This window comes from Erpetoichthys calabaricus, chromosome 15 (assembly GCF_900747795.2).
Source record: "Erpetoichthys calabaricus chromosome 15, fErpCal1.3, whole genome shotgun sequence".
Taxonomy (NCBI): Eukaryota; Metazoa; Chordata; class Cladistia; order Polypteriformes; family Polypteridae; genus Erpetoichthys; species Erpetoichthys calabaricus.
In genome coordinates, this window is record NC_041408.2 from 14,172,363 (window position 1) to 14,198,544 (window position 26,182).

General features: G+C 39.8%; 1 protein-coding gene across 1 annotated transcript in view; it reads right to left on the reverse strand.

Moving 5' to 3' along the window:
- The window catches only part of akt3a (v-akt murine thymoma viral oncogene homolog 3a), a 448,680-nt gene extending 433,090 nt beyond the window's left edge, over window positions 1-15,590 (reverse strand). The window contains exon 1 of the mRNA XM_028820998.2: window positions 15,127-15,590. The gene's annotated coding sequence lies outside the window, so the exon portion shown is untranslated. The remainder of the gene's footprint in view (window positions 1-15,126) is intronic.
- Between the last annotated feature and the right edge of the window lie 10,592 nt (window positions 15,591-26,182).

Here is a 26,182-nt window from a genome sequence, read left to right on the forward strand (position 1 = left end):
CAACAATGAGGCTCTTACGAGCTGGATCACCCTCGGGGAAACACGCCACATGGCCGTAGTGCCGTAACTGACGCTCCCTCACAATGCAGGTCATGTGCCTCATTTGGGACTCCATGAGCAACACAAAGTCAAACCAGCGGTACTCAAAGATTTTCCGGAGAGATACAGTACCAAAGGAGTCCAGTCTTCGTCTCAGGTCATTGGATAGCGTCCATGTCTCGCAAACATAGAGCAAGACAGGAAGCACCAGGACTGTAAAGACTTATACCTTCATCCTTTTACAGATATCAGGAGCACCACACACCCCTTTCCAGCAACCTCATGACCTCCCCATGCTCTCCCAATCTGTCTGCTGACTTCACAGGAAGAGTCACCAGAGACATGAATGTCACTACCGAGGTAAGTAAACCTCTCGACGAGGTCAACACTCTCTTCGCAGATAGACACACTGCTGATGGCTGTGCCCAAGAGCTCATTAAAGTCATTTAATGACCTCTTGGGCACAAAGTACTGCAATGTTAAAAATATTCATTAAACACCTATATTATTTTACCTTCAACAAAAGATTCTTTTTATTTGAATGCAAGATACAAGGATCGATTTTTTAGAAACCCAATAAAGGAACAAGAAAGAAAAGGTTGCAAAATATTTTAGAAAACAGGACATACAACTGAAAGTGACCAGGCAGAAATGATACCCACAATCATCTGCGGCTATAGTACAATAAAATATGCAGAAGATTGTTGAATATTATTGTTTATATGACTTTTGTTATGCACAACAAGTATTTCTGCACAATCAGCCGGCCTTATCTGTGAGTTTGGCACCCGTGGTTCAAAAAATATGAAGGAAAAAAAAAATCCAGACTATTCTTAAAAAAGAAAATTTAAAATTCTCAAGTGTAGCGCTGCCTGCTCAAATACGCACAATAAACACATGCAGGCCGATGCTGCCGAGTCACGACGTACCTAAGCCCGGCCAGCTCTCCGTCTCACTGATATCAGCCCTTGTGTTCACTTCATGTGTGTGGTCGTCTTTATGCTTTTATACAAGTTCTGGAAACCTATGGATTTTGCACATCCGCTGGGGGTCCTGGAGTCATTCTCCCAAAGATAAGGCAGACCAATCCAAATAAACCATCTATTAAAACATATCATTGTACTTCCTTCCCTCCATTTCCAAACCCACTTATTACAATCAGGGTCACAGTGAAGCTAGAGTCTACCCCAGCAAGCATCGGGTGCAATTACAGGGCACCAGCCTACTGCTGGGTGAAAACACACACACACGGGCCAATTCAGCTACACCAATTTACCTAACCAACCACTGAAACCACTTTTAAAAGTTGCTAGTCGACCCTAATAATTAAACTGAATGCTAAATGTAGTTTATTCAACATAAAGAAACCTTTGACTTTATTACTCAATCATTTGCTTAACACAAATTCAATCATCCTACATAAAAACAAAAAATTTAAAAGTACTTTGGAAGGAAGCATTGAATTGCCTGTGAGCAGTGGGCAGAAAAGACCCCCAGAGGTGCTTCTTAACACACTGTGGTGGAATGAGCTTGTTGCTAAAAGTGCTCCAAGAGAGCGCCTCCTGGAGGAGATCTGGGGGTAGTTCATGATGGCATTCAATTTTTGCCACTATCCTCTTTTTCCACAACAGCTTCCAGTGTTTCCAATTTCCGGCCTCCACTAGCATCTTCTTTGTAACATAGGCAACTGCTTTTAATTATGATGCACATTTCAAGTAATTTATATATAAAAAAAAAAAAAAAAAAAAAAAAAAAAAAAAAAAAAAAAATCGGGAGTGGTCTCCTTTGTGGAGTAAACTGCAAGACAGCGATTATATTTTTAAATTATGTACATTACAGAACCGTCAACATCAAATCAAATTAATAATATATTGAACAATTATTATAAAAGTAAAGTTGAATAAATCGGACTCTACAGCTGCATGAGTAAAAGGTAAAATACCACTTCCGGTTAACGGAAATAGCCCAAAAGTTGCTAAAAATCTATGTTTTTTACCTAATACTTGTATGCAAAATTTGGTTGACCTAAATGAAAGCATACTGAAGGTGTCATATTTACACACACAGACCTAATTCCAAAAGTGGTATTTTCGAACTCGGGTAGGTCTACAATGTCAAGATTCATCAAAATCTTGAAATTGAATTTTTGGATGATTGCAATACTTTCCGTATACTTTGTATCTGCAGCTGCATGCATAATAAAGTATCACTTCCGGTTAGCGGTAATAGCCCAAAAGTTGATAGAAATCTACATTTTGTACGTAATACTTGTATGCAAAATTTGGTTGACCTTCATGAAAGTGCAGTCAAGTTATCGTGTTTGAATGCACGCACACACACACACACACACACACACACACACATAGACACACAGACATAATTCCAAAAGGAGGTCTAAAACGTTGAGATTCATCAAAATCTCGACATGGAATTTTTGGAGGATTCCAATACTTTTCCTATACTTCGTATATGAGAAAGTAATAAATCACCCATTCCTTAGATACTGGTCCGTATGTGTGGGTTTACGATACACATCCACTTTCAAATGTCCCCCGTTGACGATGGAAATTTCACAGTCTAGGAAGGCTAGCTTGTAAGAACCTATTGACCCGGATAGAGAGCCATTTACAGCATTTTATTATTCTTCAATTTCTTCCGTCACAGTGCTGTTCACTAAAAACAACATCACTGTGCTTATATACCAGACTTACAGATATAAAACTATGATGGAAAAGTACAAAACAATGCAGCAATTACATATACGATATATAATCCCTGCAGCCATGTGACTGGAATACGAAGGTAAGAAAATGATGAGCACTGGCGGCTACCTCCATTCCCCGCAGAGACCCTGGGAGGGGGACACAGCACTCACAGAGCATTCACTCATATGGGGCAAATTAGACTCGCCAATTACCGCCGAGGTATTGGAGGAAACCAGAATATATGGAGAAGAATCCACCCAGGCATGGCAGGAATGTGACAACTCTTTACAGACAGTACTCGGGCAAAGAAGGAGCATTAACTGCCTACAAGGGGGAATGTGCCATATAAAAGCATCATCTTTATTTGTTCAGAAATTGCTGTATGATACCACATGTCTAAGATTATCTAACACAGATATGACAGACCTATTTTTAAACAGATACAGATAAGCTTAATATATATTTTCTAATACCCACTATCAATTTTATTTAAAAGAGACTTTTGAAACGAAACCTGATTACTCAAGTGAAAACCGGCTTAAAGACCACACAATATTTGGTTGCTATGACGGCACAGTGAAAACAGAACTTTCAAACAAACAAAAAATGCAAACTGGCTGTGCTAGCAGTTAGAAGAAATGTTGGTATGTGGAAAAGAGGCTCAGTGGTCTGCTGGCACGAGCCGGCTGGACAGTGTCACTGGTGTCCATTTATTATTCTAAGCCCAAGCATGAAATGCCATTTCATGATCAATAAAATAAAGCAACAAATTACTTCACACCAGACAACAGTCACTACAAACAACCACAATGATGACTCGCTTTTTTATTCACTCCTTAAAATTTCTAATCTCTGAGTCTTTGGAACTACTTGCAGTGACTAAATTCGACTACCAGTAAAAATGGGACCCAAAACACAGAAAACTGTTCTAGTTCTTTATGTAATGTCCTGCCTTTTATCCTCCCTCCCTAGGTGGAGCATCTTCTTTCAAACTATGACCCTCCTTAAGGTTTGATTCTGCTAGTGAGAGAATATGCTCCGATTCACTTTGAACAATCCCGGAGAAAAAAAAAACGTGGATAACCGCACAACTACCAGACATTTCACTTGTTATCAAAGATTTCCATGACCTGCAGACAAAACTTCAAGTGGAGGCAGAACACTTAACTGGAAAAATATTAGCACAAGCTGCTTTTTGTTTTTCTTTTTAAAACATCAACCGACAATAATAAAAAAATAAAACCAAAGTCACTTAAAAAGATGAAAAAAAAAAAATGGATGTCAACTTAGGGGTACTAATTAGAAATATTTTGCTTATACAGTGCCCTCCATAATGTTTGAAACAAAGTCACATTTTTCTTTGATGTACTCCTCTGCTCCACAGTTTAAAATTACAAATCAAACAATTCAAATGCGATTAAAAGTGTACATTACAGACTTTCATTTAAGGGGACCTGCATACATTTCGTTCACATTGTATAAATACTTTATTTCTTTTAATTTTAGACCGCTTGCTTCATGTCTGACAACTTGATAAAGTTTAAGTGCCATACAGGATTGTCCAGAATCCCATTCAGGAAGAAAGGCAGCCCCTTGCCAGGAAGGGAGGCCGAAGTGGAAGGATATTTTTGATGGACTGTCGTCCCAAACAGATTGGGTATTGACCCCTTACCTGGAAAGAAGCCCAGAATAATGGAAGGACTGGGGGTTTGGGGGGAGTTGGCCTGTTCAGAGTATAGAAGCACACTAGAGGGAAGAATCCATAGGTCACTGATCCAAGTTTCCAGACCACAAGGCATGCTGGAAATCATAGTTCTTGTTGGATGTCATGGATGCTGCCCAGGGGGAGCTAAAAGGATTGACCATCCCTACGTTATGACACTTCCACCAGACCCCGATGTATCTCCAGAGTCCGATTTAAAAGGAGGCTTTCACCTCACCTCAGGGAGTCAGAGTCCGGAGGACAACACTTCTGTGGAGGATAAGGAGCTGGAAGGAAAAGAAGAAGGACAAAGGATTCATCATCCCTGTCTGTGTGTGCGTGCGCATATAAAATATAAAATATATATATAATATACACTGCCTGGCCAAAAAAAAAAGTCGCCACCTGGATTTAACTAAGCAAATAGGTACGAGCCTCCTATTGGATAATTACTGCATGGGCGATTATCTCTCAGCTGGCAACAAGTTATTTAACCCCAACCGGTGCAATGAGTTGCTTCTCATTTCTTAAACGACAATGTCGAAAGACACATCTCGTGGTCGTGGAAAAGAGGTTACTCTGTTTGAGAAGGGTCAAATCATTGGCATGCATCAAGCAGAGATCTAAGGAGATTGCAGAAACTACTAAAATTGGGTTAAGAACTGTCCAACGCATTATTAAAAACTGGAAGGATAGTGGGGACCCATCGTCTTCGAGGAAGAAATGTGGCCGGAAAAAAATCCTGAATGATCGTGATCGGCGATCACTTAAACGTTTGGTGAAATCAAATCAGTAGAACTCGGGTCTATGTTTAATAGTGAAAGTAAGAGCATTTCCACACACACAATGCAAAGGGAACTCAAGGGATTGGGACTGAACAGCTGTGTAGCCGTAAGAAAACCACTAATCAGTGAGGCAAACCGGAAAAAAAGACTTCAATTTGCTAGGGAGCATAAAGATTGGACTTTGAAGCAATGGAAGAAGGTCATGTGGTCCAGATTTACCCTGTTCCAGAGTGATGGGCGCATCAGGGTAAGAAGAGAGGCGGTGAGACTCTACCATCATCAATGCAAGATCTTGGTGAAAAATTAATGCAACACTGGATGGAACTAAATCTTGTGACATTGCAGAAGCTTATCGAAACAATGCCACAGCGAATGCGTGCCGGAATCAAAGCTAAAGGCGGTCCAACGAAATATTAGAGTGTGTGACCTTTTTTTTGGCCAGGCAGTGTGTGTGTGTATATTATAAAGTACTTGAACACAGTAAAAATCATTGTATTTGAACCTGTGACTGTTCATGTCAGTGGTGTCCAGGGTTTGGGGATCAGCGACGTCCCCTACCTTTCACGTACCTTTCAATGTTTTAGGAGTTTATCCTGTACTTTTATTTTTAAATGCAACTATAGCGGAGTTTCTGGCACGTTTGTTATGTATAGCTTGTAGCTGCAAAATCCAAAGTTTTTGACCCTCTAGCCCCTTGACATTGACCGTGTGCTGTATGAATGCTCACTCCATGTCTACACTGGATTGACTTACTCCCATATCCCATAGTGTTTTGTGTAAGGTAGTGGGCCAATCTAAATCTAAAATAAATCATCTGGCTGCAAATATGTCCTACGCTTGACTTAAGTCCCATTCAGAGCAGGTTTGTTCCGTAGGTCTACTGCTATCTGGACACAGTCCAGTTCCCTGCTACCCCAAAATAGAGTAAGTGGTCTGACGGACAGTAAGCTGGTGTGTGGTTTAAAACATCTGGTGAATCTCCTACTGTAAAAAGGCTTATATATACAGTATAAATAATAAGTTGAATCTTATATCTGAGCAAACTGAGGCATGCAATGCAAAGGGGATACAGAATTTTAACCTGATAATTTCAGTTCCTCATTTTGTGTAAGTCTGTTAAATGTTTCCATTTTCTTTTAAATAAGGTTACAGGGAAGGTTTCCTAATTTAATCTACTGCACATTCAAAATGTGGAAAACATGTTGAGGTTGAATCTTTTGTTTTCTGAAACACAAGGCACAATACATTGTGCATATGGAGCACCATGATGAAGGCAGCGTAACGTATGGCATGTGAAATACTTCTTGATCACTGGGTGGGGGTTGAGGGCAACAGCAGTACATCTGACCAACATGCAACAGAAAAATGCCCCTTTAAACATGGCAAAAAAAAAAAAAAACAATTTGAACTAATCAAGGATTTAAAAAGAGCTACTACACATCCTTCAATCCTAATACTCAGTTCTGGGCTGATGCCCCGGGTCTCTTTACAGCATAATCAATTCAGCTGCCCGTGTATTTAAATTGAGAAAATATCACCACCAATAATGACTGCTTGTGAAAAGCATTTCTTTCTTTTCAGTCTTGTAGTAATACAACGTGAACTGCTCTGCAAAGTTTTTGTTGTTAGGTACAACAGAACCCTACCTATTTACACACCAACTGTAAAAGAACTCCAAGTACATGGCTTAAAAAAGTGCAATGCTGTATGGAAATTAAAAATCACATCACTCATTATTTATTTGTGGGATGCCCAATACAATAACACAAGGTAGTCAATTCATCCATTCTAAAAAAATTATTAATTATATATAGTATTCTTTACAAAGTACAGTATGGCTGTGACCAAAAATATATACACTCAACAAACAGCAGACCAGTTTGCATGAAAACCAAGCACAGAGGACGAGTTGCATGTGAGTAACAAATTATTTTAAAACCAGGATAAGAGAACAACTCATTGAAATAGGAGGGGACTCCTTTGGGTGACATTAATACTAGCAACTACATTCAAAGTGACACAAGAAGTTGGTTTGGAACGTCCAACCAAACACTTCATAAAAGACTCCCCTGGCAGGGCAATGGCCCACGAAGGGAGCAGAGCTCCTCAGATTGTCCCATATATGCTCAATCAGATGAAAGGCCATCAGCGGATATCAATCACATTGTCAATACACTGTTACAGCCAGCATCACATAGTTGCCCTCATTTCAACAATTATCGCAATCCACCCTCCGTTTTTTTCTGCTGTATTTAACCACAGGAATCTATGCAGCCATGACATAGTTTGCAGTGCACTACTTCTGGTCACATACAAGCAATGCATTTTATTGGAAACTGCAACCCTTCAACATTCTATTAGGTGGCGGACTACAAACGTTAGCAGGGTTGCAGAAATTCCCATGTCAGACGCAGTGTCCATATAAAAAGGGGCTTTTCAGTTCATTTTGGTTTGTACATTGTTACAGGTAAGAAAGTGGTTAATATGCAGCAAGTTAGTTTACAAGCACATTGTCCTACTAAAATCAAGCACACACTACAATCTAGGACATTCTCTATAACTCCAGCCATCACAAGCAAATAAAGGCAGTTTAAAATAATTCGCAAACTGATATAAAGAGAAAGCCGAAAACCTCCAAGGAAATCACTCACCTCATTCTACATAAATGATTACATGCCACAGCCAATAATTGGTTTAGAAATGATTCAATAGTACATGTCGCTCATGGAAATGTATAGAATGTGGTCCCGAGAATTTTAAATGTTCTTTTACATACAACATATACTGTATTCATATGTTAAATATGCAACATGCTAACATCAGTTATTGGCCAACAGCCCTACTAATACATAACTGGCTCATCTTAATTTTTTTCCTGTACATCTTGGTGGATATATACTGATGTGTATAATATGCAATACTGGAGTACTGTATTCCCAGTCTTATTCTAGAGAAAAGCCATTTCCACAATTCAAAGATTCCAGTGACACGAAATGAGTTGACATATAGATTTATAGGTATACAGTATACAGTATATATTATATAGATATCTCTCTATTAAATAAAAAAAATCCTGAGACAAGACTTTTTTCCCAAGAGATTTTTTCAAGTCCCGCAAGACAAAACTTTGGCCATGAGATTTTTTCAAGTCCTGCCCCCCTCTCAACCATATTCAACCACGCACACAGTACTCTCAACTCTCATTCGTGTGAATGTTTTTGACAGACACAGTTCCTGCGCTCTCAGCTATTATAAATTTTAATGTTTTCCTCACGTTAAGTTCCCAATTAAAGAAGATGTATTATGTCTAAATCTTACTGAAGAACTTCATCACGGAGGGTTATCAACAGAAGAAATGAGTACACAGGCAATCCTAGCACTGAAAAACAATAAAGTCAAATGAATTAACGGCAAAAATGACGATCGGTTACACGGCAAATTGGTTAAATGCGTATCAATAGACTATGCCGAAACAGTTGGTGGTGATGGTGCGGAAGATGAAAACATCAACTTACAATACCCTGAAGAATATCTACAACTATTAACACCGTTCGGTCTTCCACCGGCCAAATTACTGTAGAAAGAAGGATGTATCCAAGAAAGGTAATGTAGTAAATCTTCCCCAGATAACAGACAACAAAGGAGATCTTGATATGCCATTTATATTAAACGTTTACAGTTTCCTGTTAGAATAGCTTTTGCAAAGACAATTAACAAATCTCAGAGCCAAACATTCAAAAAAGTCATTTTATTTAATAGAGAGAAACAAACGAAATTCACTCACGGGCAGTAATACGTTGTGTTGTCACAATGAAAGTCCAAACACAGAATCAAAATTCAATGCGATATTGACGAAAATTTAATTCAAAAAATTGTTTTTACTTAAGTGTTACAATAAAAGTGTAAGTTTTAAAAGTATTTGCGAGTTAATTTCAAAGCCAAACAGAACAAAATCGTATTATGCAACGAATAACTCTAACGCAACCTGAAACATAATTAACTTTCAAGTTATTACATTTTACTATTTTTAATATGGTTAATTACTCGCTGTAATGTAAAACAGTTAGTTCTATCATGCATATGTAACAATTCTGATGAAAATGTTTAAATTCTACATCTGCATCCCCATACGTGAGCGGCAAAACCGCTAAGAGGCTAGGGCGTAGCACAGGCATGGGGGTTGGCGAGCGAAGTGAGCAGGGGGCAAAGCCCCCTAGTGTGTGTATGTATGTATATTGTTTTCATTAGGTTAAACAGAAACAGAATATTCATTTTTTGTCTACAGAGTGGATTTCAAATGTATTCAACTTCAGTTAAAGCACGGAATAGTAAAATGAACTGCAATACATTTACAGTTGAACTGCAATACATTATTTTAATAATATATATATACAAAAGGTAACATATACTCTGACACAGGTATGGAAGTAATATATCAGTTTATTATAGAGTCATTATTGTCACTTGTGCAGACTACATAGTTTTCCTAGTAACTAACCTCTCTTCTGAATAATGACAATCTATTTCAATTATCATTAAAAGGTACTTCTTCTGGTCTTCGCTTCTCCTCCAGACAGTTTTCAAAAATCTTTCAACAACAGTAATCAGATTGCCTTGTGCTGTCTATGTGGTTACTCTCTTAATGTGGAGTTATGCATTCAGTGTTCCAAAATAAATGATATTTAATGCCACTTTTCCACAAACACCAGAAACCAAAATGAGACTGACAGGCCTGACTCCAGGACTTTATCCTATGTATGCATGAATGCAAAAAAATGGTGTTATTAGGACATTAATTATATACAAAAAGAAAGTAGTAGCAGTGGTATTATGAATATTGTCACTTGTATATATAGTACAGTGAAATTCTTCCTTGCACGTGCTAACCAACATACAATACCCTGCCACTCTCTGACACCATCCTGAGTGAGAATACAGTAACTACTTTATCTTGAAACTTCTGCCTTTCTACTGTTAGAGAGGGGGGGAATTCCAATTTATTTTCTCTTTCTGAGAGTTTAAAGAGAAATATATAATCTAACATAAGAAACATCTCAAAACCACCAACTAGCATGCAAACTGTCGGTATAGCTACAAAATTATAGGCTCTTTGGCACCTCTCATCTCTAATCCTGCACTATGTGAATTTCCCCTTGGGATTAATAAAATATCTATCTATCTATCTATCTAATCTGCTGCCATGCCGGTCATGTCCAGTTAGAATCCACATAAACTGGATCACATTTGAACCCAATCCATGTTTCTTTGTTAATACATACATACTCAAATCTCCAAAGCTTGCCATCAAGAAGCATGCCATTTAAAAATAAATTGAACTTAATCAGTTTATCTTATATATTGTGAGGTACAATGCCACAATGGCACTGCAAATGAATTAGGATTCACTTATTGATACACATATGACCCCCTTGCACCCCCCAAAAAAAAAAACAATAAAAACTTACTTATGAACTGTACAACTAATTCCAAAAAGTACATACATTTGATTAATCACTTTGTCGCCTGTTTTGGTGAAAAACCTACTTCTAGAATCAGCATTAAACCAGGATGTAATACATTATAATTTCAACCACTTTTAAACAGGAATGACACTTTCTGATCTTTAAAAATATAGTGCTCTGTATTATTTTAGGAAGTTGAAAAAAAAAAAAAACATGGTGCAAACCAAACCCATTTATTATATTTGCTTCGTTGTAAAATGCTGTGTGAACAGTAAACACTCCAGATGAAAATCACTCCGCAAGTATGTTCCAAAATAAAAGGAAAACAGAAAAAAAAAAAGAGGAAAATCACAATTCCCTTCATCTAGAGCAAGGTAGTAGAGAAAGCCACTTTCTTCACCCAAAGCTACAGCTATTTACACAATCTCTGTTTCACACTGCTCAACTTTTCCATGCCTGTCATCCAATCTCAGATCCTCCATAAATAGATAAGGTCAAACAAGTAAAAAATTACAACAGCAAAATACAGTTCCTCATTTCTCCCCAGACACCAAAATAAAATGTCACTGTTTACTGAGATAACATTTGCTTTAAAAACAATTTACTAGGCTGTTTGTTTTGGATTTGCAGCTTTCCTCAGCTATAGGCCAAGTATTGCATGGCTGCGGCCATTTTTACCGAAAGCCTGTTTCCTTGTTAACCTCCGAGCAGGGGTCAGGATTTCGTGCAGACAGGTAATTCTAGACACGTTATGTAACAGGGATGCCACTACGACAAAGTTTTGGAAAGGTCAGGAGCATTTCTCACGACCCTTGGAAATGTAACATTTCCAATGATTATGACAGTGCTTAAATTTCCTTCTCAATCAACATCCAGAAGCACTCCACCTGCCCCAACAGCATAATCGGGGCACAATCCACACCTGGACAAACTTGTGCAGTAATTCAGGTCAAAGAAAAGTTGCTCCAGATCTTTACATAAGAGATTTTACACACATTATTCATATAAAAGACCCCAATTCTTAGTCAGCTACTTGTTCACTACACTTGGGCCAAAACATTCCTGGGATTAATATTTCATTGCCTAGAGTTATGGTGTCTTGCAACACTTTCACAGACATGTACAGTAACACATTCTTAAAATTCTGCAAATAAGCAGCACTAAAAAAAAAATGTTCATTGTGCCAACAGTGGGGTTCATTGGCTAAAGCACTGGACCAATAACTGCCAGGACACAAGTTCACCAGAAAACACACTGACTTACTGTGTGACTGACCTCCAGTTAAGTCATTTCAGCAACCAGCACTCACAGGCAAAACATACATGGAAAGAATTAACTTTGATAAAAGCATCTCCCAAGCACATACGTGTAAATATGTAAACATTCATTTGACATTGAAAAAGATGCAGTTCAAAGTGACAGTATTCAAAAAAATGAATAAAAGGCTGAAACGGAGAAGACAAAATAAAAGGTGAAAGAACTACAAGGCAAAAAGATCACAGCAAGGGAAACAGTTAACCACCACATTGTGACAGACTGATAGACTTTATGGTTTGTATTTTGTTCTGACCTCTTCACTTGTGGGGATCGTTTTTGTACTCTTGTCCTGTAACATTTGCTCCCAGGTTGATGTTTACGCAACCAGGTTGAACTCTTGTATAAAATGCTCTGAATAAAAAGCATCTGCTAAGCAAGTAAATGTAATTTTGACAAAAATAAATGTGATTTTAGATTAGATTCAACTTTGTCGTCATTGAATATAAGTTGCATGACAATGAAATGCAGTTTTGCATCTAACCATAGGAGCAAATAGTAGTTAATTGCAGACAATCAGATAAATAAAGCAGTGAGGGGTTGAACAGGCAAAGAGTAAGGATAAGCGAGTTAAAAATACAATATGGACAGTGTATACAGTAGGTACAGTATGGACAGAATAAGTACAGTAAAATATTTAACAGTTTAACATGCAGATAGTTGTTAAGTACAAGTACAGCAGAGCCCAGATACTTTTCAGGTATTAATAGTTCAATATTTTACTATTAAGCCAGTGAAAACAAACAAGTGAATTCTAATACTCACATGCTTTTATTTACTTCTCCCCTTTTGCTAATTTCAAAATATGCAGTGCCTTTAACTGCCTAAACTTGGGGGGCTCTCAACAAGACTTGTTTAAAAGCCTAAAAAAGTCTGAAGCCGTCATCAGACAAATTAACTCGAAGGATAATAATTGTGTGAACCTGAAGTAACCAAACATTCATGGTTTTAATTCTTGCCAGTATCACACTTATTGTATATAGTGCCTTTCAAGGGATAAAAACACAACATGGATGACCGTAGGGACCATAACAAAAAAGGAAAGTAAAAAGCCTCAGTTATTTAACATGAAATGTTTTATCTTGAACATATAATAGGAATTCGCTGTCAGTTTCATTAACCTCCCCTACAAATAAACAGATTAAAGAATTCAAAAGCAAAGGAGGTGAACATGTGACAACTGCCGCCATGCTTTGACAGACCTTACATGGCAGGAGTTGTAACTCGCTTGTATTTTGTTCTAAACTCTTTACTATTGGGGGGTCAATTTTGTCACCTTGTCCTGTAACATTTGTTCCCAAACTGTCCCCCAGACTGACATCAACTCAGTTATATTGAACTCTTTTCTAAATTGATTTGGATAAAGGAATCTGCTAAGCAAGTAAGGGTAAAATCTGAAACAGTTTGATTCTACTAACAAGTCGGTGAAAGCAAAAAAGTTAATTTTCAACTCACAGGCATCTGCCAGTTCCTTTTTTTCTTATTTCAAAGCATGTAGTGCCTTTGATGGCCTAAACTTGGAACAGCCAATTGGATTGCATGTTTACGTTTGGTCTACTCCACGTCATCATTACTCAAGTCAGATAACCCCTCAACTAGGCGTACTGCGTAACATCGTGGACATATAATCCATCCATCCATCCATCCATTTTCCAACCCGCTGAATCCGAACACAGGGTCACGGGGGTCTGCTGGAGCCAATCCCAGCCAACACAGGGCACAAGGCAGGAAACAATCCTGGGCAGGGTGCCAACCCACCGCAGTGGACATATAATGCAAAGTGAAAACCACCTCAACGAAGTGGAACGCTGCAACTAGACTATTATAAACTCGGGGCTCCCAACATGAATTATGGACAGCTTACAAAAAGTCAACACCATCATCATTTATACAAGCTCAAAAGATTTTAATCTTGTGTATATGAGGTAAACTAACATTCTGGTTTGTTGTCTCTGTTCTTGTCAGTAACGCATTTATTGCATATAGTGCCTTGCATAGAATAAAACACAACATGGATGACTGTAGGGACCATTTTACAAAAAAAAAAGCAGAAAGTTGCAGTTATTAATATTAACAGTAAATGTTTAATCTTGAACATATAATAAGAACTCATTATCAATTTAAATTTACACCCCACCCCGCAAAAAAATAGGTTAAAGAATTGCAAAGTAAAAGATCATGCAAAGTGAAACAGCTCCCAAGCTTTGACTCTGGCCTAGCTTTAGGATGGATGGATGGGTGGGTGGGTGTGTTTCTGTCTGAGGAGGTAAGTCGGGCTCTCTGTTTACAAACCAAATAGGCTTTGCTTTACTTCAAAATATTTAACCAAACAGTCATTTAAATTAAAAAAAAAAAAACTGAAGAAAGAAAGGTCAGTAGAAAAAAAGTGAAGGAGGGCTGGGGGGGCTGACAGTCACAAGCAGCCTAGAGACTGTAGCCGAGGGGTTTGTTTACCATCACATCCTTGCATCACTAACACACTTCAATGGCCGAGATGTACAAATTCGCCAGCAATGAAACGCACACAAATGAAGCAAACCATCCAGACAAATCGAGGCATCCACCATCCAGCAGACTAATTCCCAAAAACGTTTTTTTTTTTTTTTTGGCAATGTGGGCGATATAAGCAGGGCAAGTCCTGGGAGGAGAGAGAGTGAGAGAGGAGGGGAGGTGGGGTGGGGGATGTTACTGCATCGTCTCAGCCATGATCAAAGCCTCCAAACGGCCACAAACTGAACGTCGCCAGGTTTCAGATGAGCACACACGGACGCAGTGTCATACACAAGAAAAAAAAATGCGGACACGCCGGCACCCTCCCCGCACACAAAATGATCAGCCATCCCGAAAAGGTGTCGGCCGTGGTCGGCCGTTCCTAGTCTGCAAAGATGGGGACAATGCGGAGATGCAGATAGGCCGGAGCCCGAAAAGCTGCACCACCGCAGCATCTCTCCAGACCCCCAGGTCTCCCCGCCGTCTCCTGAGCCCCCGCGTGCGGCGTGTGTGCGCACCCCGGCCAGCAAACAAACACACACACACAAATATATATATATATATTTATATAAATATACAATAATACAACTTTACATTTCACTGCTATAGGACGAGTGTGTTATTATTACCTGCACAGGCAGTGACGGGCAGACGAGCGGGTTCCCCCCTCGGCAGCCTCCCTGGTAAACGCTCGTGTCTGTCTCTCCTATGCGAGAATGACAATTTTGCAAAGCCAAGCCTCGCACACACACAACATATACACATATATATACATACAACTCTGTCCGTAGATGTATATATAAACGTAGCACGAAGATGAAAAACAATAAAGAGGTGCGTGCTCACACCGCCGTTGTCTTTGATGACAATAAAAACAAGAGCAGCAGCAGAAGCAATAATGAGAATAATGATAAATGGGAAGCGGCTGCAGCTCCTCCTAGCCTCTGGCACCGCCGCTATGCCTCCGCTCTGCCGCCCGCCGCAGCTTGTTATTGACTTTCAGGAAACTCGTGACGTCACGCCAGCCACCTCTAGGACGGCTTTCCTCTTTCCCTCGTTCTCCCTCTCCCGTCCCCTCCCTCCAACACTCTAGCTCGCGCGCGCTCTCTCTCTCTCTCTCTCTCTCTCTCTTCCGCCTAGTCTATCGCGCACGACCCCGTACTTCTTCCGTCTGTCTCCTCGCTCTCCTCTCTTTCGACTCTACGGTGGGAAAATCCTCGCGAGAGTCGGGCGGACTGGGGGTATGTATGTGTGTGTGTGTGAGTGTGTCTGCGCGTAGATGTCAACGAGCGCGCCTTTGCGCGTCCCCGCCCGACTAGACTCAGACAGAGAGAGGGAGCGAGCGTGCGTGCCTGAAGAACAAGAAGATGAAATCTGACAAACAGGATTTATTATTAAAAAAAAAAGTACTGACACATTCAGTTGGCAAAAAGTAAAAAAGCTGCCAGAAACTGGATGCTGTATAAAAATGTTCCAAGCTTTTGACCAATCATCATTTGCCACGTGAGTTTGTGAAAAGTAAAATTACTGCGCCAGAAATAACATGTCATCATGGTGCAATGACGGACTTGGCCAAAACAGCATGCTGTCGTGGTGCATTGGTGGATTTTGAAAGGGGAATGTTGAGACCTTTAAGGGAAACATGCAGATGACCTCTTATTTGCATGAAGCTAATGATGATGAGATTCTGTGAATTTCCCCTTGGGATTAATAAAGTATCTACAGTGCATCCAGAAAGTATTCACAGCGCATCACTTTTTCCACATTTTGTTATGTTACAGCTTTATTCCAAAATGGATTAAATTCATTTTTTTCCTCAGAATTCTGCACACAACACCCCATAATGACAACGTGAAAAAAGTTTACTTCAGGTTTTTGCAAATTTATTAAAAATAAAAAAACTGATAAATCCCATGTACGTACATAAGTATTCACAGCCTTTGCTCAATACTTTGTCGATGAACCTTTGGCAGCAATTACAGCCTCAAGTCTTTTTGAATATGATGCCACAAGCTTGGCACACCTATCCTTGGCCAGTTTTGCCCATTCTTCTTTGCAGCACCTCTCAAGCTCCATCAGGTTGGATGGGAAGTGTCGGTGCACAGCCATTTTAAGATCTCTCCAGAGATGTTCTATCGGATTCAAGTCTGGGCTCTGGCTGGGCCACTCAAGGACATTCACAGAGTTGTCCTGAAGCCACTCCTTTGATATCTTGGCTGTGTGCTTAGGGTCGTTGTCCTGCTGAAAGATGAACTGTCGCCCCAGTATGAGGTCAAGAGCGCTCTGGAGCAGGTTTTCATCCAGGATGTCTCTGTACATTGCTGCAGTCATCTTTCCCTTTATCCTGACTAGTCTCCCAGTTCTGCCACTGAAAAACATCCCCACAGCATGATGCTGCCACCACCATGCTTCACTGTAGGGATGGTGCCAGGTTTCCTCCAAACGTGATGCCTGGCATTCACACCAAAGAGTTCAATCTTTGTCTCATCAGACCAGAGAATTTTCTTTCTCATGGTCTGAGAGTCCTTCAGGTGCCTTTTGGCAAACTCCAGGCGGGCTGCCATGTGCCTTTTACTAAGGAGTGGCTTCCGTCTGGCCACTCTACCATACAGGCCTGATTGGTGGATTGCTGCAGGGATGGTTGTCCTTCTGGAAGGTTCTCCTCTCTCCACAGAGGACCTCTGGAGCTCTGACAGAGTGACCATCAGGTTCTTGGTCACCTCCCTGACTAAGGCCCTTCTCCCCTGATCGCTCAGTTTAGATGGCCGGCCAGCTCTAGGAAGAGTCCTGGTGGTTTCGAACTTCTTCCACTTACGGATGATGGAGGCCACTGTGCTCACTGGGACCTTCAAAGCAGCAGACATTTTTCTGTAACCTTCCCTAGATTTCTGCCTCAAGACAATCCTGTCTCGGAGGTCTACAAACAATTCCTTTGACTTCATGCTTGGTTTGTGCTCTGACATGAACTGTCAACTGTGGGACCTGATATAGACAGGTGTGTGCCTTTCCAAATCATGTCCAGTCAACTGAATTTACCACAGGTGGACTCCAATTAAGCTGCAGAAACATCTCAAGGATGATCAGGGGAATCAGGATGCACCTGAGATCAATTTTGAGCTTCACAGCAAAGGCTGTGAATACTTTTGTACATGTGATTTCTCAATTTTTTTATTTTTAATAAATTTGCAAAAACCTCATGTAAACTTTTTTCACGTCATTATGGGGTGTTGTGTGTAGAATTCTGAGGAAAAAAATTAATTTAATCCATTTTGGAATAAGGCTGTAACATAACAAAATGTGGAAAAAGTGATGCGCTGTGAATACTTTCCGGATGCACTCTATCTATCTATCTATCTATCTATCTATCTATCTATCTATCTATCTATCTATCTATCTATCTATCTATCTACTGAAGGACCAACACCCTCCGTGTGTTTATGTAACACTGTTACCAGCCAAATACAATCCCTCACTGCTGTATTTATTTATATTTATCTGATTATTTGGAGTTAACTTTTATTTGAACCTCTGGGTAGATGCAAAACTAAATGTTGTTTTCATTGGATACTAACCCTCACCTATTCTGTTTCTCTTCTCGGTACTCAAATGTGGCACTTGGTGCCACGGCCCACATGTCAAGTTGTTTTGCCTGCCCAAGGTAAAGTCATCTCTAATGGAGGATCGCAGGAATCAAGGGAAGGAGGGGTCTTTTCATCGGATTGGCTGGCCCAGCGCTGTTTCAGCCATGGAATGGCCAAATGGGGGGAGGCAGCTTGATGGATGAGGCCTCCAGGACTCAAGATATATCCAAATCTTTTTATGTGATATCATTTCCTGTTAAATTCTGCTCCATACTTCTAAAATCTTTATTTTTATACTGTATTGAGGATTTGTTCTGTTCTATGTATTGTATTGTATTGACCCCCTTCTTTTGACACCAACTGCATGCCCAACCTACCTGGTAAGGGGTCTCTCTTTGAACTGCCTTTCCCAAGGTTTCTCCCATTTTTCCCTACAAGGTTTTTTTTGGGTGTTTTTCCCTGACTTCTTAGAGAGTCATGGCTGGGGGGCTGTCAAAAGGCAGGGCCTGTTAAAGCCCATTGCGGCACTTCTTGTGTGATTTTGGGCTATACAAAAATAAATTGTTTTGTATTGTATGGTAGTTATACTATATTCAATGTCAATGAAGTTTTTTTTAATCTAATCTAAAGTTCAACTTTTTTTTCAAATTTACATTTACATTTATTTGCTTATCAAACACTTTTATCCATAGCAACTTACAGAAAAGGTCAACATAAATCCAGCAAACATCTGGAGGACATGGGTACAGTTTAAGGTGCCTGGTCCCTGAATGGATGCACTGTATTTTTTTTGTAAAGCCACAGGTAATGTGTATTGTGGCAGATTGTCGGGGTTATTACCTGGCCGGGATGCCTAAAAGGACCGGAAGGTGGCAGGAATAGCTTCCGGGCCACGAGGGGGCAACCGCCCTGGAGCAGGAGAGGACCACGGGAGAAGAACAAACAGCTTCTGGCCTGTTGGGACCCGTGGTCACCGCCAGGGGGTGCCTTAAGCCTCGTGGGACCCGGATATAGTTACTTCCGCCACACTTGGCAAGATGGTAGAGGAACCTGCCAGGGACGCCCAGAGTGCTTCCGGGGCAAAGGGCTGCACTTCCGCCACACCAGGAAATGCTGCCGGATGGACATCATCAGCCACCTGGAGCACATCTGGGCAGGAATAAAAGGGGCCGCCTCCTTACAGTCGGTGAGCCAGAGTCGGGAGTGGGAGTAGGATGAAGCTCCCAGGAGGAGAATAGAGGCGGTCAAGGACTGAGAAAAAGAGTAGTTGAAGGGTGATTATTGCTGTGTGCATTGTGTGTAGTGTTGGAACTGTGTTTATTAATGAATAATAAACGTGTGGATTTTATAAAGATGTGGTCTCCGACTGGTGGTGTCTGGGCAACTATCATAGTATATATATGTAAATGGTGACGCAGTGGTAAAACTGCTGCCTTGCAGTAAGGAGTCTGGAGGGGGGTCACACCCCCGGGTGCTCCCAGCATGGAGTTTGCATGTGGGGCTGTTTCTGTTTGCTCCCACAGACCAAAGACAAGCAAGTTAAGTGAGTTGTCGATTGTCATGTCTCAGCCCGGGGAGCTCTGGCTGGGATTCTAATTCATGTTTTATGGCTCTTTTTGTTCATTCTTAATTATTTTGTTTATGCTGATTATGTGCATCTTTTTTATTTTTAATTTTGTCTATATATGTAGGCTGCCTTTGCTAAGTTCCATGTGTTTTGTGGGTGGTCCTCCAAGAGAAGGGGCCACCTGCCAATCACCACCTGGAAGTGCCTTCCATCCTGTAAATCCGGAGGGTCTTCCACAGTTCTTGGCCGTTTTATTTCAAAACAGCTTAGGAGTGGTGAGTTCTTGTGCTTTTTGTGAACTCAATGTGCTTTGTTGTTATTGGATTTTTGATATTTTGGTCTGTATTGCTTAACTAGAAAAAGAAAATTTGAGCACATCTCACCACTTTTAGGGTCATTATATTGGTTACCTGTGTCGTTCAGAGTTGACTTTAAAATACTACCAATGGATTATGAAGCCTTAAATGATTTTGCTTCCTCCTATATTTTGGAATGCCTGTCCCCTTACACTCCAAGTCGTAACCTTAGGTTTTCAAATGGACGTCTGCTTATAATTCCAAGAGCCAGGCTTAAAAGAAGTGGTCAGGTGGCCTTTTGGTGTTATGCACCTAAAATCTGGAATGCTTTACCTATAGAAATTCGCCAGGCTTATACTTTTCAGTTGTATTTTTAATAATAATCTACTATATGAGCACAGAATTATCATTTTCTTCAGGGCTCTGCTATTTGTACTAATCCCCACTATTCTGTTCTGTTTCTTTTTAGTTCTTCTGTGGTGGCGGGGTCCTTTTTATGTGTAGCCAGGGTTTTTGATGGGATTTCCCCCTCTAATGAGCATTTTTGGAAGTTCCTTTGTAACTTGCATGCTTCAGGACAACAATGCAAAATCATCCCCTGATCTGTGTGTGTGTGTGTGTGTGTGTGTGTGTGTATTCACCCTGTAATGAGCTGGAACCCAATCCAAGGGTTGTTGCTGCCTGTGCCAGTTGCTCATTAAGAGGTGCTCAAGCTGCAACTTGCCCTGGATGAGTGGATTTAGAGGGTGGATGGATCAATGAATAGTATAATCCATTCTGCCCAAAGCAACTGTCTCTTGCATGTTGTCTATCCTTAAAACAGAGAAATATTCTGTACAATTTCAATTAGTGGTTGGTTTATTGTTTAATATTTAGGTTGAGAGAAGTTACTTCAGTTTGTGTATTTTGATTACAATACACTGGAAATGCATTTAAGACCGAAGCCAGGAAGCACATCTTCGTGCGAAGAGTCGTTGTTGAAGCAGAAACCTTGACAACATTTAAGAAGTGTCTAGATGAGATATTGGGACAACTTGGCAAGTAACTAAATGAACAAGCCTGATGGTCTGAATGGTGTCCACTCATTTGTTAAATTTATGATGCTCTTATGGACGGGGGTAAAGTGCTTTCTCACTGACTATGGAGGAATATTTTTGACGGTGTAGTGGTTAAGGTTTTGGACCTCCAACCTGAGACTGTGGGTTCGAATCCTGCTACTGTTGCTGTGTGACTATCAGCAAGTCACTTTACCTGCCTGTGCTCTTATTGGAAAAACTAAAAAAGTGGAGCCAATTGTATTTTAAATGCTGTCACCTTGGATAAAGGCAGCTTTTTTTTTCACTAATAAATAAATGCGCAAAGAAATATATGCATAGTGAAGTGTGACAATAATAAAATAATAACAAAATGTTATGTAAGTAAAAAAATAATTATGCCATAAAATATTTAGATTTTTTTATCAGGTAATAGAATAATTTAAAAATATTTGCTATCTCTTGCCTTATGTTTACCTTCATCATCTTTCCTCTTTATTTGTGTGCATGTGAACATCTCTTGAGCGCGTTCGTGTAACTTTCTCAGCGTGCACCTTTTTACATCTCACATTCACACTTTCTCATTCGTTGTGTCACCAATGTCAAACTGACCAATCACAGCAAAGCTAAACTGGCCAATCAGATAGCTCTGAGGGAACAGACACACAGACATTATGGTTTTGTTATATAGTAGATTTCATTATTTATTCTTTTTTTTTTTCTGTGACACCACATGCAATATAAGATACGCCTTGAAATGAAAACTGTCATTTTTATCTGTCAAAACTGAGAGGGTTGGCCCTAGTGAGTACGCAGTCCCCTCCATAATGTTTTGGACAAAGTCACGTTTTTCCTTGATTTACCCCTTTGCTCTACAGTTTAAAATTACAAATCAGAAAATTCAGATGTGATTACAATGCACATTGCAGACCTTCATTTAAGAGGATTTGCAGACATTTTGGTCAGACTGTATAAATATTTGGTTTCTTTTCATTTCTGAGAGCTTGCTTAATGTCTAACAACTTTGCCATAATGGAAATAAATAAAAACAACTTTTGTGCACACATTATTTTTACTATTTAGATCTCCCTTTTCCTGACTTTTGCTTTACTGATTGATTTGGGTTTTGAATATCTGCTTATCTTATGTTTCCTCTCCTGGTCATCATTTTCCTCTTGTAGTCTTCTCTGTAAGGCTTAGAAACAAAAGGCACAATGCGCTTTTTGCTAAATTATTTTGAAATAAACACTTCAGGAAAATCAGATCAGTGCACAAGCAGGAAAACATGTTCAAATAGGGTTGAGTTTAATTAGAGACCCACCTCTTCATCTCTTTCATTGGTCAGGAGGCCTGTCTTTAGTTTAAAGGCTCAATCACATTTAAACACATGACATGTTCATGCAATGCTCTGATTTTCTTTAAAGTAATTAATTAAAAATATTTTATCAAAAAATACATGCGTTTGCACATTGTGAACATATTGCTGGATGACTTGACATGTGGATTTTTTCATGGACATTTTATTTTTTGCATTGGTCTCCAGAGATACTAGAACCTTCTCAATCTCCACTCTGCAAACTCTATTCAACATTTTTCTCGGTCATCACTACAAACCACAAGAGACAAGTAACATATAGAAAAAATATTTTTGAGTGAAGTATTCCTTTAAAGAATGAGCTTAGTAATTTAACTTTCAAGTTATTTCCTCATAATCATGGTATATATTAATTTACCACATTGTATTCTAAATAGTGATGGGCATTTTGATTCACTTTACGGATTCGGTTCTTTCGAACTACTCATTAAGTGAAACGATTCATTTGATTCTTTACAGTCATGTCAAACTGTCTAGCTCCATGCCAACAATAGAACCTGCCTTCCTTACCAGTTTGTCCAGGCGTGAGGCGTCTTTCTTCTTAATGCTGCCTCCCCAGCACACCACCGCATAGAAGAGGGCGCTCGCCACCGTCTGATAGAACATCTGCAGCATCTTATTGCAGATGTTGAAGGACGCCAGCCTTCTAAGGAAGTATAACCGGCTCTGTCCTTTCTTACATAGAGCATCAGTATTGGCAGTCCAGTCTAATTTATCATCCAGCTGCACTCCCAGGTATTTATTGGTCTGCACCATCTGCACACAGTCACCTGTGATGATCACGGGGTCCATGAGGGGTCTGGGTTTCCTAAAATCCACCACCAGCTCCTTGGTTTTGCTGGTGTTCAGGTGTAGGTGGTTTGAGTCGCACCATTTAACAAAGTCCTTGATTAGGTCCCTATACTCCTCCTCCTGCCCACTCCTGATGCAGCCCACGATAGCAGCGTCATCAGCGAACTTTTGCATGTGGCAGGACTCTGAGTTGTGTTGGAAGTCCGATGTATATAGGCTGAACAGGACCGGAGAAAGTACAGTCCCCTGTGGCGCTCCTGTGTTGCTGACCACAATGTCAGACCTGCAGTTCCCAAGACGCACATACTGAGGTCTGTCTTTAAGATAGTCCACGATCCATGCCACCAGGTATGAATATACTCCCGTCTCTGTCAGCTTGTCCCTAAGGAGCAGAGGTTGGATTGTGTTGAAGGCGCTAGAGAAGTCTAGAAACATAATTCTTACAGCACCACTGCCTCTGTCCAAGTGAGAGAGGGATCGGTGTAGCATATAGATGATGGCATCCTCCGCTCCCACCTTCTCCTGATATGCAAAATATGCGACTCTTCAATTCCACCCGGGGGGGTAAACGTTAACATTATTCAAAGTTATTGACTGTCTGTATACCTGCATTGTTATCACTCTTTAATCTAATATTTTCTTTATCAGTATGCTGCTGCTGAAGTATGTGAATTTCCCCTTGGGATTAATAAAGTATCTATCTATCTATCTATCTATCTATCTATCTATCTATCTATCTATCTATCTATCTATCTATCTATCTATCTATCTATCTATCTACATTGATTTACAGTATATATTAGTGTGAATATAAATAATTGTTTATTAATTTATATATAACTGATTATATATATAATTAATTATAAAGTATATAAATATATAATCATTTATATAAAATTAATTATATATTTAACATGATAATTTTTATATGCCATTGTCCTCTTTCCATACACGAAGCATGATAACACATTTAAGATACAGAATGAAAATACATTTTATTACAGGATCACAAGTGAATGAGAATTGTGATGTGTTCACAAATTAAATATATGAGAGTCATTTGACTTTTTCTCGAGTAGTGACTCGTTCACAAATCAAATGAAATTAAGATGTAAGATTCAAGAGGTCCATAAATTCACCGGAAGGATATGCATACTCCAGGCAGAACCTGGTGTTTCAAGTGCAGGAATGACAGCTCTGTGCTACCACTAAAGCATCTGTACTAAACTTAAACCAGATTAAAACTAAATGTTTGCTGGTAACGTCTGTTCAGTTCTTGTCTCTTGATTCCAGTCTCGCTAGACCACATATGTCTCTTTTCAGTTATTATTGTCTAATTGTCTACAGAACAGTAACAGCAATTCCTATATGATTCTGTCAATCATGGTGCTTGAGGATGAGTTTTCGAGTTGAACACACACCCCTGGCCCTGAAAGGCTGCCACAGAGGAAGGCAAGCAACATAGTGAAGCTCACGATTGATAATAGGGGGATATCACGGATAAAAGCACAGCACACCACGGTACACTGGAAGAGTTAAGGTGACTTACGGCCGTGGCTAGTTTCAGTATAACTGTTATTTTACGAGGCGCTTCCCATGGCCATAACAGAGGGAAGGGGATTCTTTTGAAAGTACTGCTGTGGATCATTCCTTTTAAATAAACGTATCCATTGTTGGGCTTTACTCTCATTTGGAGAGTGTGTGTGTCTCGGTGCTCATTACCGTATTATTTATGATGTTGTTGCATTGCAAAGTGTCAACAGTTATGTGCAGCTGAGTGCAATATCATACTTTATTATGTTGTCCTTCTTCTTCTTCTTCTTCCTCTTTTATTATTATTATTATTACTACTATTATTGTGGTGAATCCATAGTTTGAGTATCAGAAAACCACAAAACTTCATCATGAGTACCTCTTTGTGAAGTCGCAACAGTTACATGGAGGTGAGTGCAATATTATTATTATTATTATTATTATTATTATTATTATTATTATTATTATTATTATTATTATCATGTTTGTGGTGAAGCCATAGCGTTAGTATCAGAAAACTATAAAACTTGCTCACAAGTACATTTTTGCTCCTTGTGACGTCATTCATTATCAAATGCTGACTCCTACTCCAAGCTGGAAGTAAGTGTAGGACGCTTCTTAACTACTTCTCATGTCCTAATCTGGGGTAGGAGAATTTCTTATCCTAGTTTGACTTTTAGTGCAATTCCTAGGGGTAAATCTGAGACGCTTGATAAATACAGGCCCACATCACATTTTGTGACCAATTAATGCAGAAAACCAGGTCATTGCAAAGGGTTTGCATACTTTTTTTCCACTGTAACCAGCACATATTAAAATTCCTGGAATGCATCAGCAGTAGAAAAATTAGCCATGCCCATGCATGCATGTGACATTTAATGGTGTATCATCTGTATGTAGGCAAAATAAATGATCATTTCATGTTGTGTGACTTTCATTAGCTTTCATATCGTATCACTAAGTGATTTTCAAAATAGTTTTTTATATCACCTTTGATGTAAAGTGACTGACCAGTTTGAAATGCATAGCCTAAGGTATCCATAAGATTAGAATGGCATAATGCAGTGGACTACTGTACCAGCTTGTTATGCCTGCCTGAGGCAGAATACAATGCCTTTCTTTAAAAATGTTGTAAAGGATGGCAGGATGGACTTCCTATTCTGTGCCTGTCGGGGTGGCCCAGGTGGCAAATAGGCACAAAAAGTGGCAAGAGGTTCCTTGTCTACACAAGGATTTGGGCATAGGATGCCATGTGAAGAGTGGGTACTCTAGCATCCCGACAGGATTAGACAGGGGGACATTTAAGGGGGAACACTTAGGATGGGGGAACTGAATTGTCCAAGTTACATACTCCCCCAAACGGCTAGGTGGCAGCAACCCTGGAGTCAGGTACACCAGTGGACACCTGCAAGGCATGCTGGGAATTGTAGTGCCACAGAGCAGCTTTGTTGGGGCCCCTGGGTGCCACCATCGGGTGCTACTAGAAGCTGTGCTCCTTGGTTTTTGG